At 38.4% G+C, this 16,745-nt stretch overlaps 1 long non-coding RNA gene across 3 annotated transcripts in view; it reads left to right on the forward strand.

The window, feature by feature from the left end:
- Positions 1-16,745, forward strand: part of LOC112815857 (uncharacterized) — a 47,024-nt gene that overhangs the window by 23,081 nt on the left and 7,198 nt on the right. For 2 of the 3 annotated variants that reach the window (XR_012377296.1, XR_003206066.2), the window contains one exon: positions 3,753-3,823. This is a non-coding gene — a long non-coding RNA (uncharacterized lncRNA). Of the gene's footprint in view, positions 1-3,752; positions 3,824-3,981; positions 4,056-4,161; positions 4,611-16,745 lie in introns of those variants that run through there. The other variant, XR_012377297.1, reaches the window with a different exon arrangement.

Raw genomic sequence — 16,745 nt, forward strand, 5'->3', positions numbered from 1 at the left:
TACAAGTAGAGAAGCTGCTTTGATCTCATCACGGGAGAAGAGGTTTAGCAGGTGGAATTTTATTTCATCAGCAGCTATAGCCTGTGTAGTAGCCCTTGAGGCCCATCTTAGAGACACTTCTTTTTTTCCTGAAAAGCAATGAATCATCCAGTTTAGGAAGGAACTTACTTGGTCTTTAACATACAGTTGCAATAAATATACCTGAATTGTTCTCACCATATAAATAATAATCAGCAATTCCCATGTCTTTCAGATGGGTGTGGAAATGTGCAGTTATTAGATCTTCCTAGTAATATGACATTGTAACAGATTCTTCTCTGGTGCCCATGATTTTTTCCTAGTATATAATGAAATTTTTTAAAAAGCCAGAAAATTTCCAAGTGTTAGTTAAAGATATCAGTGACAAGAAATTATTATTGTTGTTGTTATTGTTATTATTATTTTAAAGATCTTTATCCACTTGTTCCAGAGAGAGAGAGAGAGCAAGGGGAGTGGCAGAGGGAGAGGGACAAGCAGACTCCTCACTGAGGGCAGAGCCCAACGTGGGGCTTGATCCCAAGACCCCGAGACCAGGACCACAGCTGAAACCAAGAGTCAGACACTCAACCGACTGAGCCACCCAGGTGCCCCTAGAACTTAATATAAAAAAGATAATTATTACTCCAGACTTTTCCCACTTATAATGATACTCAGCTACATTCCCTAAAATAACCAGATACTCTTAAATATCATTATGATTATTTTCCTAGAATAGAATATTTTTATTTCCATACTTTAGAAGGAAACAGATATCACCTTTCCCTAAATATTTGGATATATGTCATTAGAAATGATTATTTCTATTTTGGTTATATGTAGCATGGACCAATTTGATGAGACATAGTATGGATCTGCTAATGCTACAAGAACACAATTGTGGGAATATTTCCCCTGATTTATTTAATTGCATTAGAGAATTATGAATATATAAATATATGTAAAATACTTTATTGATATATGACTGACATATAATACACTGCATATTTAAAGTATATGCTTTGATAAGTTTTGATATATGTATGCACCTGTGACTCCCAATACTATAGTCAATCTAATGAACATACCCATCACCTTAAAAAACATTCTTTGTGCCCCTTGGTAATGCCCCCATCTACCTCTCTCCAGCCTTTTTCTTTCCACATCACCCCATCCCGTTCTCAGGCAACTACTGATCTTCTGTCAGTATGGGTTAGTTTTCTTTTCTTACAATTTTATGTGAATGGAATATACAGTGTGTATTTTTTGTGTCTTGTTTCCTGCAACCTAATTATTTCGAGATTTATCCATTTGTTGCGTGTATGAATAGTTCCTTCTTTTTTTATGATTGACTAATATTCCATTATATGGATATACCACAATTGTTCTATCCATTCACCTGGTCGTGGATATTTGGGTTGTTTCCAATTTGGGGCTCTTATAAATAAAGCTGCTATGAATATTTGTATATGAGTCTTCAGTTGGACATATGTTCTCTTTCTCTAGGGTAAATACTTAAGAGTGCAATGGCTGGGACATAGAGTAGTTGTAAGATTGACATTTTAAGAAACTGCCAAACTGTTTTCCAAAGTGTTGGCACCATTTTTAATTGCCACTAGCAGTGTATGAGAGTTCCATCCTCCACAACCCTGCCAGGACTTGGTATGGTCAGTTTTTTTAATGTTGGCTATTCTTAGAGGGGTATAGTAGTATCTTGTAGGTTTTATTTACATTTCCCTAATGAATTTGAGTATCTGAGAAAAGGTGTTTAGCATCTTTTCATGTGCTTATTTAACATTTATGTATCTTTTTTAATGGAGTGTCTATTCAAATTTTTGCCCATTTGTTTGTTAGAGTAACTGTTTTCTTGTTATTGACCTTTGTGAGATGTTCTGTATTCTGGATACAAGTCCTTTATCAGAGTTCTGATTTACAAATATTTTCTCCCAGTCAGTGGCTTGTCTTTTAATTCTCTCAACAGTGTTTTTGGAAGAGCAGAAATTTTTAACTTTGAGGAAGTCCAGTTTATTGATTTGTTCATTTATTAATTATAGTTTTGATTTTGCATCTATGAAATCTTCACCTAACCCAAGGTCACAAGGATTTTCTCTTTTGTTTTCTTTTAGAAGTTTTAGGTTTTATATTTAGGTCTATGATCCATTTTGAGTTGACTTTTGTATATGGTATGATACATGGATCACTGTGCGTATGGATACTCATATGTCTCAGCTCCATTTGTTGAAAAGACTATCCTTTCTCCACTAAATTGCCTTTGCAATTTCGTCAAAAATCAGTTGTTCATATAGGTGTGAACTCCGGACTCTATCCTGTTCCCTTGATGCCAATACCACACTGTTTTGATTACTGAAGGTTATCATAACTCTTGAAATCAGGTAGTTTTGATCCTCCAACTTCGTTCTTTTCTAAAAGAATTTTTTTGAGAAATTGACATACAGTGTTACTTTAGTTTCAGGTGTACAACATAGTGGTTCAAGAAGTTTATACATTATTCTGTGTTCATCACAAGCGTAGCTACCATCTGTCACCATACAACACTATTACAAAGCCATTGGCTATATTTCCTGTGCTGTGCCTTTTATGCCTGTGACTTATTCATTCCATAGCTGGAAGCCCGTATCTCCCATTCTGCTTCACCCATTTTGTCCATCCCCCAGCCCCCTCCCCTCTGGCAATCGTCAGTTTGTTCTCTGTATTTATAGGTCTGATTCTGCTTTTTGTTTATTCATTTGCTTTTTAGATTCCACATATGAGTGAAATCATACGGTATTTGTCAGTCTTAGTCTGACTTATTTCACTTAGCGTAATACCCTCTGGGTCCATCCATGTTGTTGTAAATGGCACAAATTTGTTCTTTTTCAAAGTTGTTTTTATAATCTAGATCCTTTGCATTTCCATATGAATTTTAGAATCAGCCTCTCGGGTTTTTTTTTTTTTAAAGATTTTATTTATTTACTTGAGAGAGAGAGAGCACATGAGAGGGGGGAGGGTCAGAGGGAGAAGCAGACTCCCTGCTGAGTAGGGAGCCCGATGCGGGACTCGATCCTGGGACTCCAGGATCATGACCTGAGCCGAAGGCAGTCGCTTAACCAACTGAGCCACCCAGGCGCCCAGCCTCTCAGTTTCTTAAAAAACAAAATCTGTACTAGGATTTCTATTAGGATTACACTGAATCTATAGATCAGTTTGAGGAGAACAGACATCTTAACAATACTAGTGTTCTGACACATGAAGATGGTATGTCTCTCCATTTAGTTAGATCTTTAATTTCTGTCAGCAATGTTTTGTAGTGTTCAGTGTACCTACCTTACACATATGTGGAGAGATTATTCCTAAGTATTTTATACTTTTTGGTCCTATCATGAATGACAGTATTTTTTAATTGCAATTTACACATATATTTTCACTAAATTGTCAGCAGCCAAAATGTCAAAAAATAGCCATTGAGGAATCTTTTTGGTTGAAAGTTCAGGCTATTTACTCTACAATGGAAAAAGTACTTGATGCATAACATGCATTTGTTTATATTTCTATATCAGCTTTTAGAGGTTATTGGCAATGTATCGAAACTAGGGAGAAAAATGTTCCAGAGACAAGTCTACAGTTCATCTGAAAAAAAAAAAATCCATCACTAAAATAGTTTAGTAGTTTTCAAGTTTATATGTGTGTTTAGGATTGAATCCATTGAATTGTAGTGTTTTTCTTTTTTTACTCCCCAGCTATTGCACTATAATGAATTACTGGGATCTTGAGTTGGGGAGAGAAGAGGAAGAAGCTTATATGAATGTGGGTACGTATGTGTGCACGTATGTATATATCGCTAAAGCTGCCAGGAATATATTGTCAGGAATACTTAAGGGGTGAATTACTGTGTGTATGTCAGTCCTGCTCAGTTCCTAGCACATGTTAGGAACCAAATCAGGGTGGTTGCTGTTTGTTTTTTCCTAGCTTTCCTTGGCCAGTGTGTTTACCATGGTGACTCAGTGACTTCTGTGGGATTTGGTGCAGACTGATGCACTCAGGTCTGTTGCCTGAATCGTTTGTTACTATGATAGTTATCAAGTGTTTCTTTCCTTGTTTTTACAAGCTAAACTTTATTAATTTCATACCTATTCATTTGCTTTTTAGATTCCACATATGAGTGAGATTCCACATATGTAAGACTTATCTTTTTTATCATTTCATTTTATTTTTTTTTCATCTGATAAGGGTACTCTTTAATCTCCATCCCCAATGTCCTCCACCCCCCTTGCACCTCCCCTCTGGTAACCATCAGATTGTTCTTTATACTTACAAGTGTATTTCTTGGTTTGTTTCTTTCACTTTTTTCTTTCTTTGCTCATTTGTTTTATTTCTTTTTTTTAAGATTTTATTTATTCATTTGTGAGAGAGAGACAGAGAGAGCACAAGAAGAGGGAGAGGGAGAAGCAGACTCCCCAGTGAGCTGGGAGCCCAATGTGGGGGTCAGTCCCAGGACCTGGAGATCATGACCTGAGCTGAAGGCAGATCCTTAACCATCTGAGCCACCCAGATGCCCCTCTTTTGTTTTGTTTCTTAAACTCCACATATCAATGAGATCATATGGTGTATGTCTTTCTCTGACTTATTTTGCTCAGCGTTATACTCTCTAGCTGTATCCATGTTGCAAATGGCAAGATTTCATTCCTTTTTATTGCTGAATAATATCCATTGTATATGTGTCTGTATATCACATCTTCATTATCCATTCATATATCGATGGACACTTGGGCTGCTGCCATAGTTTGGTTATTATAAATAGTGTTGCAGTAAACATAGGGGATACATGTATTCCTTTGAATTAGTGAGGTTTTTTTTTTTTTTCTTTTTAAGTAGACTCCACACCCAACGTGGGGCTTGAACTCATGACCCTGAGATCAAGAGTCGCATGATCTACTGACTGAGCCAGCCAGGCACCTCTGTTTTTGTATTTTTGGGGGGAAATACCCGGTAGTGTGATCCCTAGATTGTAGGGTAGCTCTATTTTTAATTTTTTTGCAGAGCCTCCATACTGTTTTCCACAGTTTGCACTCCCATCAACAGTGCAGGAGGGTTCCCTTTCCTCCACATCCTCACCAATACTTGTTTCTTCTGTTTTTGATTTCATGCATCGTGACAGGTGTGAGGTGATATCTCATTGTAGTTTTTTCTCAAAGACTTTATCTATTCATTTGACAGAGAGAGAGAGAGAAAGAGCACAAGCAGGGGCAGCAGCAGACAGAGAGAGAAGCAGGCTCCCCGCCGAGCAGGGGGAGCCCGATGCGGGGCTGGATCCCAGGACCCTGGGGTCATGACCTGAGCCGAAGGCAGATGCTTAACTGACTGAGCCACCCAGGCACCACCTCATTTTAGTTTTGATTTGCATTTCCTTGATGATGAGTGATGTTGAGCATCTTTTCATGTGTGTGTTGGCCATGTGGATATCTTCTTTGGAGAAATGTCTATTCATGTCTTCTGCCCATTTTTTAATTGGATTACTTGTTTTCTGGGTCTTGAGTTTTATATATTCTCTATATATTTTGGACACTAACCCTTTATCAGAGATGTCATCTGCAAATATCTTCTCCCATTCCATTGGTTGCCTTTTAGTTTTGTTGATTGTTTCCTTCACTGTGCAGAAGCTTTTTATTTTGATGTAGTCCTGATAGTTTATTTTTACTTTTGTTTCCCTTGCCTCAGGAGACATGTCTAGAAAGAAGTTGCTATAGCCGATGTCAAAGAAGTTACTGCCTATGTTCTCTTCTAGGATTTTTATAGTTTCAGGTCTCACATTTAGGTCTTTAATCCATTTTAAATTTATTTTTTTGTGTATGGTGTAAGAAAGTGGTCCAGTTTCATTTTTTTGGATGTTGCTGTCCAGTTTTCCCAACACCATTTGTTGAAGAGACTGTCTTTTTCCCACTGGATATTCTTTCCTGCTTTTTTGAAGATTAATTGACCATGTAACTGTGAATTTATTTCTGGGTTTTCTGTTCTGTTCCTTTGATCTACGTATGTATCTATTTTTGTGCCAGTACCATACTTTTTTTTTTTAAGTAGGGTCCATGCCCAACATGGGGCTTGAACTCATGACCCTGAGATCAAAAGAGTCCCACACTGTACTGATGGAGCTGGCTCGGTGCTCCCCAGTACCGTACTGTCTTGATTAGTATAGCTTTGTAATATAGTTTGAGGTCTGGAATTGTGATGCCTCCAGCTTTGCTTTTCTATTTCAAGATTGCTTTGGCTATTTGGGATCTTTTGTGGTTCAATACAAATTTTAGATTATTTGTTCTAGTTCTGTGAAAAATGCTGTTGGTATTTTGATAGGGAGTGCATGAAATGTGTACATTGCTTGGGGTAATATAGACATTTTAACAATATTTGTTCTTCCAATCCATGGGCATAGAATGTCTTTCCATTTCTTTGTGTCATCTCCAATTTCTTTCATCAGTGTTTTTTAGTTTTCAGAGTACAGATCCTTTACCTCTTTGATTAGGTTTATTTCTAGGTATCTTATTATTTTGGGTGCAATTGTAGATTGGATTGTTTTCTTAATTTCTCTTTCTGCTGCTTTGTTTTTGCTGTATAGAAATGGAACAGATTTCTGTACATTGATTTTATATCCTGTGACTTTACTGAATTCATTTATCAGTTCTAGCAGATTTTTTGGTGGAGTCTTTATGGTTTTCTATATATAGTATCTTGTCATTTGCAAATAGTGAAAGTTTTACTTCTTCCTTACCAGTTTGGATGCCTTTTATTTCTTTTTGTTTGATTGCTGTGGGTAGGACGTCCAGTACTATGTTAAATGACCATGGTGAGAGTGGACATCCTTGTCTTGTTCCTAACCTTAGGGGAAAAGCTCTCAGTTTTTCCCCATTAAGTATGATGTTAGCCTTGGGTTTTTCATAGATGGCCTTTATTATGTTGAGTTATGTTCCCTATAAACCGACTTTGTTGAAGGTTTTTATCATGAATGATACTGTGTTTTGTCAAATGCTTTTCTGCACCTTTGAAATGATCATAATGGTCTTATCCTTTCTCTTATTGTTGTGATGTATCAGGTTGATTGATTTGCGAATATTGAACCACCCTTGCAACCTAGGAATAAATCCCACTTGATTGTGGTGAATGATTTTTTGAAATGTATTGTTGGATTTGTTTTGCTAGTATGTTGTTGACGAATTTTGCATCTATGTTTGTCAGAAATATTGGCCTGTAGTCTCTTTTTTTTGTGGTGTCTTTATCTGGTTTCTGGTAATGCTTGCCTCATAGAATGAGTTTGGAAGTTTTCCTTCCTTTTTTATGTTTTGGAATAATTTGAGAAGAATGGGTATTAACTCTTCTTTAAATATTTGGTAGAATTCTCCTGTGAAGCTGTCTGGTCCTGGACTTTTGTTTTTTGGGCATTTTTGATTAGTGATTCAATCTTTCTGTTTAAATTTTCTATTCCTGCTTTACTTTTGGTAGTTTATATGTTTCTAGGAATTTATCCATTTCTTCAAAGTTGTCCAATTTGTTGGCATATAGGTTTTCATATTATGTTGCATTTTTTTAAAGATTTTATTTATTTATTTGACAGAGAGAGACACAGCGAGAGAGGAAACACAAGTGAGGGAGAGGGAGAAGCAGGCTTCACGCTGAGCAGGGAGACCGATGTGGGGCTCTATCCCAGGACCCCGGGATCATGATCTGAGCCGAAGGCAGACGCTTAACGACTGAGCCACCCAGGCACCCCTATGTTGCAATTGTTTATATTTTTGTGTTGTTGGTTGTTATTTCTCCTCTTTCATTAGTAATTTTGCTTGAGTTCTCTCTCTTTTTTTAAATGACTCTTGCTATAGGTTTATCAATTTTGTTGATCTTTTCAAAGAACTGGCTCCTGGTTTCACTGATCTGTTCTATTGTTTTCTTTTTTAGTTTCTATATCATTTATTTCTACTCTAATATATTAGTTCTGTCCTTTTGATGGTTTGAGGTTTTGTTTGTTCTTCTTTTTCTAGCTCTTTTAGGTGTAAGGTTAAGTTGTTTATTTGAGATTTTTTCTTCTTTTTTTTAATCTTATTTTATTATGTTAGTCACCATACATTACATCATTAGTTTTTGATGTAGTGTTCCATGATTCATTGTTTTCATATAACACCCAGTGCTCCATTCAATACGTGCCCTCCTTAATACCCATCATCAGGCTAGCCCATCCCCCCAACCCCCTCCCCTCTAAAACCCTCACTTTCTTTCTCAGAGTCCATAGTCTCTCACAGTTTGTCTCCCCCTCCAATTCTCCCCCTTCATTTTTCCCTTCCTACTATCTTCTCTTTTTTTTTTTAACATATAATGTATTATTTGTTTCAGAGGTGCAGGTTTGTGATTCATCAGTCTTGCACAATTCACAGCGCTCACCATGGCGCATACCCTACCCAATGTCCATCACCCAGCCACCCCATCCCTCCCACCCCCCACCACTCTAGCAACCATCAGTTTGTTTCCTGAGATTAAGAATTCCTCATATCAGTGAGATCATATGATGCTGCTTGTCTTTCTCTGATTGACTTATTTTGCTTAGCATGATACCCTCTAGTTCTATCTGCATCGTTGCAAAAGGCAAAATTTCAGGGTTTTTTTGATGGCTGCATAATATTCCATTGTGTGTGTGTGTGTGTGTGTGTGTGTGTGTGTGTGTGTGTGTGTACACCATATCTTTTTTATCCATGCATCTGTTGATGGACATCTTGACTCTTTCCATAGTTTGGCTATTGTGGACATTGCTGCTGTAAACATTGGGGTGCATGTGCCCCTTCGGATCACTACATTTGTATCTTTGGGGTAAATACCCAGTAGAGCAAATGCTGGATCGTAGGGTAACTCTATTTTCAACTTTTTGAGGAACCTCCATGCTGTTTTCCAGAGTGGCTGCACCAGCTTGCATTCCCACCAACAGTGTAGGAGGGTTCCCCTTTCTCTGCATCCTCGCCAACATCTGTCATTCCCTGACTTATTAATTTTAGCCATTCTGACTGGTGTGAGTTGGTATCTCATTGAGGTTTTGATTTGTATTTCCCTGATGCTGAGGGATATTGAGTACTTTTTCATGTGTCTGTTGGCCATTTGGATGTCTTCTTCGGAAAAATGTCTGTTCATGTCTTCGTCCATTTCTTGATTGGATTATTTGTTCTCTGGGTATTGAGTTTGACAAGTTCTTTATAGATTTAGGATACTAGCCCTTTATCTGATATGTCATTTGCAAATATCTTCTCCCATTCTGTCGGTTGTCTTTTGGTTTTATTGATTGTTTCCTTTGCTGTGCCAAAGCTTTTCATCTTGATGAAATCCCAATAGTTCATTTTTGCCCTTGCTTCCCTTGCCTTTGGTGATGTTTCTAGGAGGGTCTTGTTTTTTTTAAGTAGGCTCCACACCCAGCGTGAAACCCCATGTGGGGCCTGGACCCAACGACCCTGAGATCAAGACTGAGCTAAGATCAAGAGTTGGACACTCAACTGCATGAGCCACCCAGGCACCCTGGGTCTTGTTTTATTTATCCACTCTGTTACCCTTTGCCTTTGATTGGAGTGTTTAGTCCATTTGCATTCAAAGTAATTATCTATAGATATGTATTTATTGCCATTTTGTTACTTGTTTTGTGTTTTTTTTCTGTAGATTTTCTCTGATTCTTTCTTCTCTTGCTCTCTTTCATGGTTTGTTGGCTTTCTTTAGTGATATACTTGGATTCCTTTCCTTCATTTTTTGCGTCTCTATTACTGGTTTTTGATTTGTGTTTGCCATTAGGTTTGTATATAATATCTTCTGCATATAGAAGTCTATATTATGTAGATGGTTGCTTAAGTTTAAGCTCATTCTTTACTCCTCTTCCTCCCATGTTTTAGGTATATGGTGTCACATTTTATATCCTTTTGTTTTATGAATTCCTTGACTGATTTTTACAGAAATATTTATTTTTATTGCTTTTGTGTTTTTTACTTTTCATACGCTCACTTATGGTTTTCCTTTGTACCCAGAGTCCCCTTTAATATTTGTTGAAGGGCTGGTTAGTGGTCATGAACTCCTTTAGTTTTTGTTTATCTGAGAAACTCTATCTCTACTTCTATTCTGAATGATAACATTGCTGGATAGAGTATTCTTGGCTGCATATTTTCCCCATTCAGCACTTTGAATATATCGTAACACTCCCTTCGGGCTTGGAAAGTTTCTCCTGAAAAATCCACTGATAACCTTATGGGGATTCCCTTTTCTTAAAGGATTTTATTTATTTATTCATGGAAGACAGAGAGAGAGGGAGGCAGAGGCAGTGGGAGAAGCAGGCTCCCTGCAGAGCAGGGAGCCCGATGTGGGACTCGATCCCAGGACCTTGGGATCAGGACCTGAGCGGAAGACAGATGCTTAACTGACTGAGCCACCCAGGCACCCCATGGGGATTCCCTTTTATGTAACTATCTTCTCTTGCTGCTTTAAAATTTTTTTTCTTTATTGCTCTTTGTTGACCTTTTAATTACTATATATCTTGGTGTGGACCTCATAGGGTTGAATTTGGTAGGGGGGTGGATCTCTGTGCCTCCTGGATCTAGATATGTGTTTCTTTCCCCAGACTGGTGAAATTTTCAGCTATTATTTCTTCAAATAAAATTTCTGCCCTCTTATCTCTCTTTCCTTCTTCTGAGATCCTAATAATGAGGATGATATTATGCTTGATGGAGTCAATGAGTTCCCTAAGACCATTCTCAATTTGCATAATTTTCTTTCCTTTCCTTTGCTCAGCTTGGTTATTTTTCCATTATTCTGTCTTCCAGGTCATTAATTTCATTCATTCCTCTGCTTCATCTTGCTTGCTATTTATTCCATCAAGTATATTTTTAATTTTAATTTTATTTGTTGTGCACTTGATCTCTGATTGGTTCTTTTTTATCTCTGTGTTAAGGGTCTTACTGACAGGGCGCCTGGGTGGCTCAGTTAAGCGTCTGCCTTTGGCTCAGGTCGTGATCCCAGGGTGCTGGGACCGAGCCCCACATCGGGCTCCCTGCTCCACGGGAAGGCTGCTTCTCCCTCTCCTACTACCCCTGCTTGTGTTCCCTCTCTTGCTGTGTCTCTCTCTGTCAAATAAATAAATAAAATCTTTAAAAAAAAAAAAAAGGGTCTTACTGACATCCTCCACTCTCTTCTCCATTCCAGTGAGTATCTTTATGATCATTACTTTAAATTCTCTATCAGGCATATTACTTGTATCTGTTTCGCTTTTGTCTCTTCGTGTGGTTTGGTCCTGTTCTTTCATTTGGGAGATGTTTATCTCCTCTTTTTGTCTGACTTTCTGTGTCTGTTTCTGTGTGTTAGGGAAGTCCACTAATTCTCTTATTCTGAATGATAATAGCCTTGAAAAGAAGAGGTCCTGTAGTGCCCTGCAGAATAGTGTCCCCTGGTTCCCAGGGCCTGGCGCTTCAGGGAGTTTCTCTGGTGCGTATTGCGTGTGCTGGGCTATTGAGTCTTGGCCTCTTTTTCCTTCTACTATGCAGGAATATTGTTGAGTTTAAGTGTGATTCCATGTGGGAAAGCAATCTGTGGTCATAGGTGGGAGGGAAGGACCAGTGCCCCCTTTGAGTAATTATGTTAATGGAGATGCCTCTCATATCACATAACTCTGCATGGTAGGCATTAAATTAATGTTCCACAAATGTCAGATGTTTAGGTCAGGATTTTGCTAAGTGTGGTTCATGGACCACTTCATCAGAATCATCAAGGAGTGTTTGTGGAAACTGCAGATTCCTGGCCTCAACCTAGGTCTCCTGTATCCCAAACAGGGAGGTAGGTGGGAAGGGTTTACATTTTGAATAAATTGGTTCAAGTAGTTGGTTCTGGCTCATTCCAATTTGAAAAGAACTCTAGATTTGCAACAAAGTGTTCCTAAAATTTTGAATCTTTGGCATCTAATTTCTTTGTCAAATATCTGTGTCTGTTCCTGTGTGTCAAATAGGTAATAATTCCTTCATTTAGGTCATATGTTTTTAGTGATTTATATGTGAGGCCCTGAACTAGGTACTGGGAACATAGCACAGAGAACAAGACAGGCAGAGTCCCTGGAGCTTTCATTCAGGTTTGGGAAAACTGGCAGTACACAGTTAAATCATAAGTGGGTCAATTCCATATGGGCTTTAGGAAAATAAACACATAAATAGAATAGAAAGTGATGGGCCAGGGATTACTTAGATTGGGCTGTCCATAAAGTTCTTTCTCAGGAAGTGACATTTGAGCTGAGTCCTGAAGAACAAGAGGCAACTTGGCCTAGGCTGCCCTTTTGATTTGTGATGTGTGTAGCATCAGTTGTTCCAGGAGCAGATGATGAGCTTGAGTGGCTGGAGCCTGGCAGACAGAGTACAGATGGTAGGAAGTGAGGTCAAAAGGGGCAGATGGAAGCCAATCCAGTGACTATAAGGAGAAGTAAAATATTCACAGTCAGACACTTTGTAAGTGGTAGAACCAGGGTTTGGCCCTAGTCTGTCTCCACAGGCCACATTCCTAACCAGTATACTTAGGAAGAATTAAGAAACATGTATTGAGGGCGCCTGGGTGGCTCGGGTGGTTAAGTGTCTGCCTTCCAGCTCAGGTCATGATCTCTCCGTCCTGGGATTGAGCCCCGTGTTGGGCTCCCTGCTCAGTGGGGAGTCTGCTTCTCCCTCTCCTCCTCCACGTGCCCCCCCAACTGCTGCTCATGCTTTCAAATGAATAAATAAAATCTAAACAACAACAAAAAAACATGTGTTGAACTATGTCAGCTCACAGTGGGTGATGTTAGGCCAGGGCCATATGTTTTTTTTTTTTTAATTAATTAATTTATTTTTTTTAAGTAATCTCTATACCCAGTGTGGGACTCGAAACCATGACCCCAAGATCAAGAGTCACATGCTCTACTGACTGAGCCAGCCAGGTGCCCCCAGGGCCATATCTTTTTGGGTGAAAGCTATGCTTCGGTACGCATTTTTTTATTTTTATTTTTTTATTTTTTTATTTTTTTATTGTTATGTTAATCACCATATATTACATCATTAGTTTTTGGTGCAGTATTCCATGATTCATTGTTTGTTCATAACACCCAGTGCTCCATGCAGAACGTGCCTTCCTCAATACCCATCACCAGGCTAACCCATCCCCCCACCCCCTCCCCCGCATTTTTTTAAAAAATATACAGAGGGTATTTATTTAAGAAAAATGAGAAGGTAATAATTATAAAAAACAAAAAATAATTATCATAGTTACTATGCATTAGACAACTTGTCTATTAAAATAATAATTATTAATAATAATTCCTTGGACTTCCACTATGAATTCTTTTTATGAACTGGGATCATGACCCAAGCTGAAAGCAGACTCCCAATTGACTGAGCCACCCAAGCGCCCCTGTATCATTGATTTCTGCTCTAATCTTTATTACTTCTCTTCTCCTGCTGGATTTATGTGTTATTTGCTATTCTTTTTCCAGCTCCTTTATGTGTAGGTTTAGGTTCTGTATTTGAGACCTTTTTCTTTCTTGAGAAAAGCCTGTATTGCTATATACTTCCCTCTTAGGACTGCCTTTGCTGCATCCCAATGGTTCTGAACTGTTGAGTTTTCATTTTTATTTGTTTCCATGTATTTTTTAAATTCTTCTTTAATTTCCTGGTTGACCCATTCATTCTTTAGTAGGATGCTCGTTAACCTCCATGTATTTGTGTTCCTTCCATACTTTTTCTTGTGATTGAGTTCATGTTTTAAAGCACTGTGTTCTGAAAATATGCCTGGTATAATCTCAGTCTTTTGGTACTGGTGAAGACCTGATTTGTGACCAGTATGTGATCTATTCTGGAGAATGTTCCATATGAACTCAAAAAGAATATATTCTGTTGCTTTAGGATGAAATGCTCTGGATATAACTGTGAAGTCCATCTAGTCCAGGGTGTCATTCAAAGCCGTTGTTTCCTTGTTGATCTTCTGCTTAGATGATCTGTCTACTCCTGTGAGTGGGGTGTTGCTGTTCCCTACTATTATTGTATTATTATCAATGAGTTTAAGTTTGTTATTAATTGATTCATATGTTTTCTTGCTCCCAAGTTGGGGGCATAAATATTTACAATTATTAGATCTTGTTGTTGGATAGGCCCTTTTATTATGATATGTGTCCTTCTTCATCTCTTATTACAGTCTTTGGTGTAACATCTAATTTGTCTGTACAAGGATTGCTACTCCAGCTTTCTTTTGATGTCTATTAGCATGATAGTCTCCAACCCCTCACTTGCAGTCTGGAGGTGTCTTTGGCTCTAAAATGAGTCTCTTGGAGACAGCATATGGATGGGTCTTGTGTTTTTATCCAGTCTGATACCCTGTATCTTTTGATTGGAGCATTTAGTCCATTTACAGTCAGAGTAATTATTGAAAGATTAATTTGGTGCCATTGTATTACCTGTAAAGTTGCTGTTCCTGTAGATTGTCTCTGTTTCTTTCTAGTCTTTGTTACTTTTGGGCTCTCTCTTCATTCAAAGGATCCCCTTTAATATTTCTTCCAGGGATGGATTAGTGCTCATGAATTCCTTTAGTCTTTGTCCTGGGAACTATCTCCTTCTATTCTGAATGACAGCCTTGCTGGATAGTATTCTTGGCTGCATATTTTTCCCATTAGCACATTGAATATATCATGCCAGTCCTTTCTGGCCTGCCAGGTCTCTGTGGATAGGTCTGCTGCCAGCCTTATGTTTCTACCCTTGTAGGTTAAAGACCTCTTGTCCCGAGCTGCCTTCTGGATTTTTTCATTGTCTCTGAAATTTGCAAGCTTCACTATTTTATGTTGAAGTGTTGACCTGTTTTTATTGATTTTGAGAGGGGTTCTCTGTGCCTCCTGGACTTGAATGCCTGTTTCCTTCCACAGATTAGGGAAGTTCTCAGCTATAATTTGTTCAAATCTCTCTCTCTTCATCTTCTGGGACCCCTATTTGGATATTATTTCACTTTATGTTATTGCTGATTTCTTGCAGTCACCCTTCCTGATCCAGTAGTTGTTTTTCTCCTTTATTCTCAGCTTCCTTATTTGCCATCATTTTATCTTCTAGATCACTGACTCACTCTTCTGCCTCATATATCCTCGCTGTTAGAGCTTCCATTTTTGACTATGTCAGTAATAGCATTTTTAATTTCAGCCTGAATCGATATTAGTTCTTTTGTTTCTATAGTAAGGGATTTTCTCGTGTCGTCTGTGCTTTTTTTTTCTAGCCCAGCTAGTATCTGTTTTTTAAAAAAGATTTTATTTATTTATTTGACAGAGAGTGCGAGAGCAGGAACACAAGCAGGGGGAGTGGGAGAGGGAGAAGCAGGCTCCCTGCCGAGCAGGGAGCCCGATGTGGGGCTTGATCCCAGGACCCTGGGATCATGACCTTAGCCAAAGGCAGACGCTTAACGACTGAGCCACCCAGGTGCCCCCCAGCTAGTATCTTTTTAATCATTGTTTTGAATTTTTGAATTCTAGCTCTGGTATCTTACTTATATCCATATTGATTAAATCCCTGGCAGTGAGTACTTCCTCCTTTTCTTTCTTTTGGGGTGAGTTTCTCTATCTCGTCATTATGTCCAGAAAATAATAGAAGAAAGAGAAAGAAAAGACAAAAATATCAACAACAAGATCAGAAGAAATTAACTGGAAGAGAACAGAAACAAAACAAAATAAGAAAAAATCAAATGAGAAGTAAAACAGAACAAAACAGTAAACTAGATCTTGGGTATATTTTGGTCTGTTTGTTAAGAGAAGCTAGATCTCAAAATAGAAAATAAAGTAAAAAAAATATATATATGTATATACACACAAAAAATAAAATAAAATATAATGAACGGAAACCAAAAATAAAAGAATATATGTAATGTATATGTAAAAATAAAAATTAAAAAGAATAAGAAATAGAATTGATAAAGTAAGTAAATAGGTGAAAAAAAATAAAACTGAAAGACTAAAGAATAATAATAAAACCTGTGGGGATTCGTAATGCCTGGCTAGATAAGATTTAATAAGCATATGCCTCCCTGGGTAAGACTAGTTGAAAAGCAAAGGAGTGTCCAGAAAACCGGTCCTCTTTTAAGGTTTCTAGGCTGAAAGCAGCCAGATCCTTGTTGCGGCTCAATGCACTCATCCAGGGAGTAAATGCTTAGGAGAAACATTTATCTTTCGTGGTCACGTACTCCCTGCCTGCATGCGCATCACGAGCACAGCTCATTCTCATCACACAATACTACCTATGTCACTGTCCTGATTATTAAAACTTCGCCCTCCTTTTTGTTTCTCTTATTCCCTTGATGTATTGATAACATTCACAATAAAATTAGAGGCAGAGCTTGGTTCGGGACCTTTTACCACTAGAACATCTGGTCCCCTCACCCTCTCCTTTCTCCTGCTTAGGTGTCTGGAGTAATCTTTTCATTCACCGCCTCAGGGTTTGCTGGCCAAACCAGACAAAAACCATGAGTGTTATATACTGTTTTTCTCCAAGAGCTGAAATTTTGCAGTTCTCTATGATCAGTAAACTTGGTGCTAGCTGGTTGTTCCTGCTGGTGCCTGTGTGCTGATTCTCAGTGCCCTTGCCCTGGTGGAATTGCACCCCCCTTGCTAGGGGGCCAGGCTCAGTGTAAGAGGCTCTGGATTGCAGTACATGGTGCTGTTTTGCTCCCTGAAGGCTTTCAGCACCTATGTGGGGGGG

This window comes from Callorhinus ursinus, unplaced genomic scaffold (genome assembly GCF_003265705.2).
Source record: "Callorhinus ursinus isolate GAN/ISIS: 27379988/994484 unplaced genomic scaffold, GSC_fseal_2.0 scaffold135, whole genome shotgun sequence".
In the NCBI taxonomy this organism is placed as follows: Eukaryota; Metazoa; Chordata; class Mammalia; order Carnivora; family Otariidae; genus Callorhinus; species Callorhinus ursinus.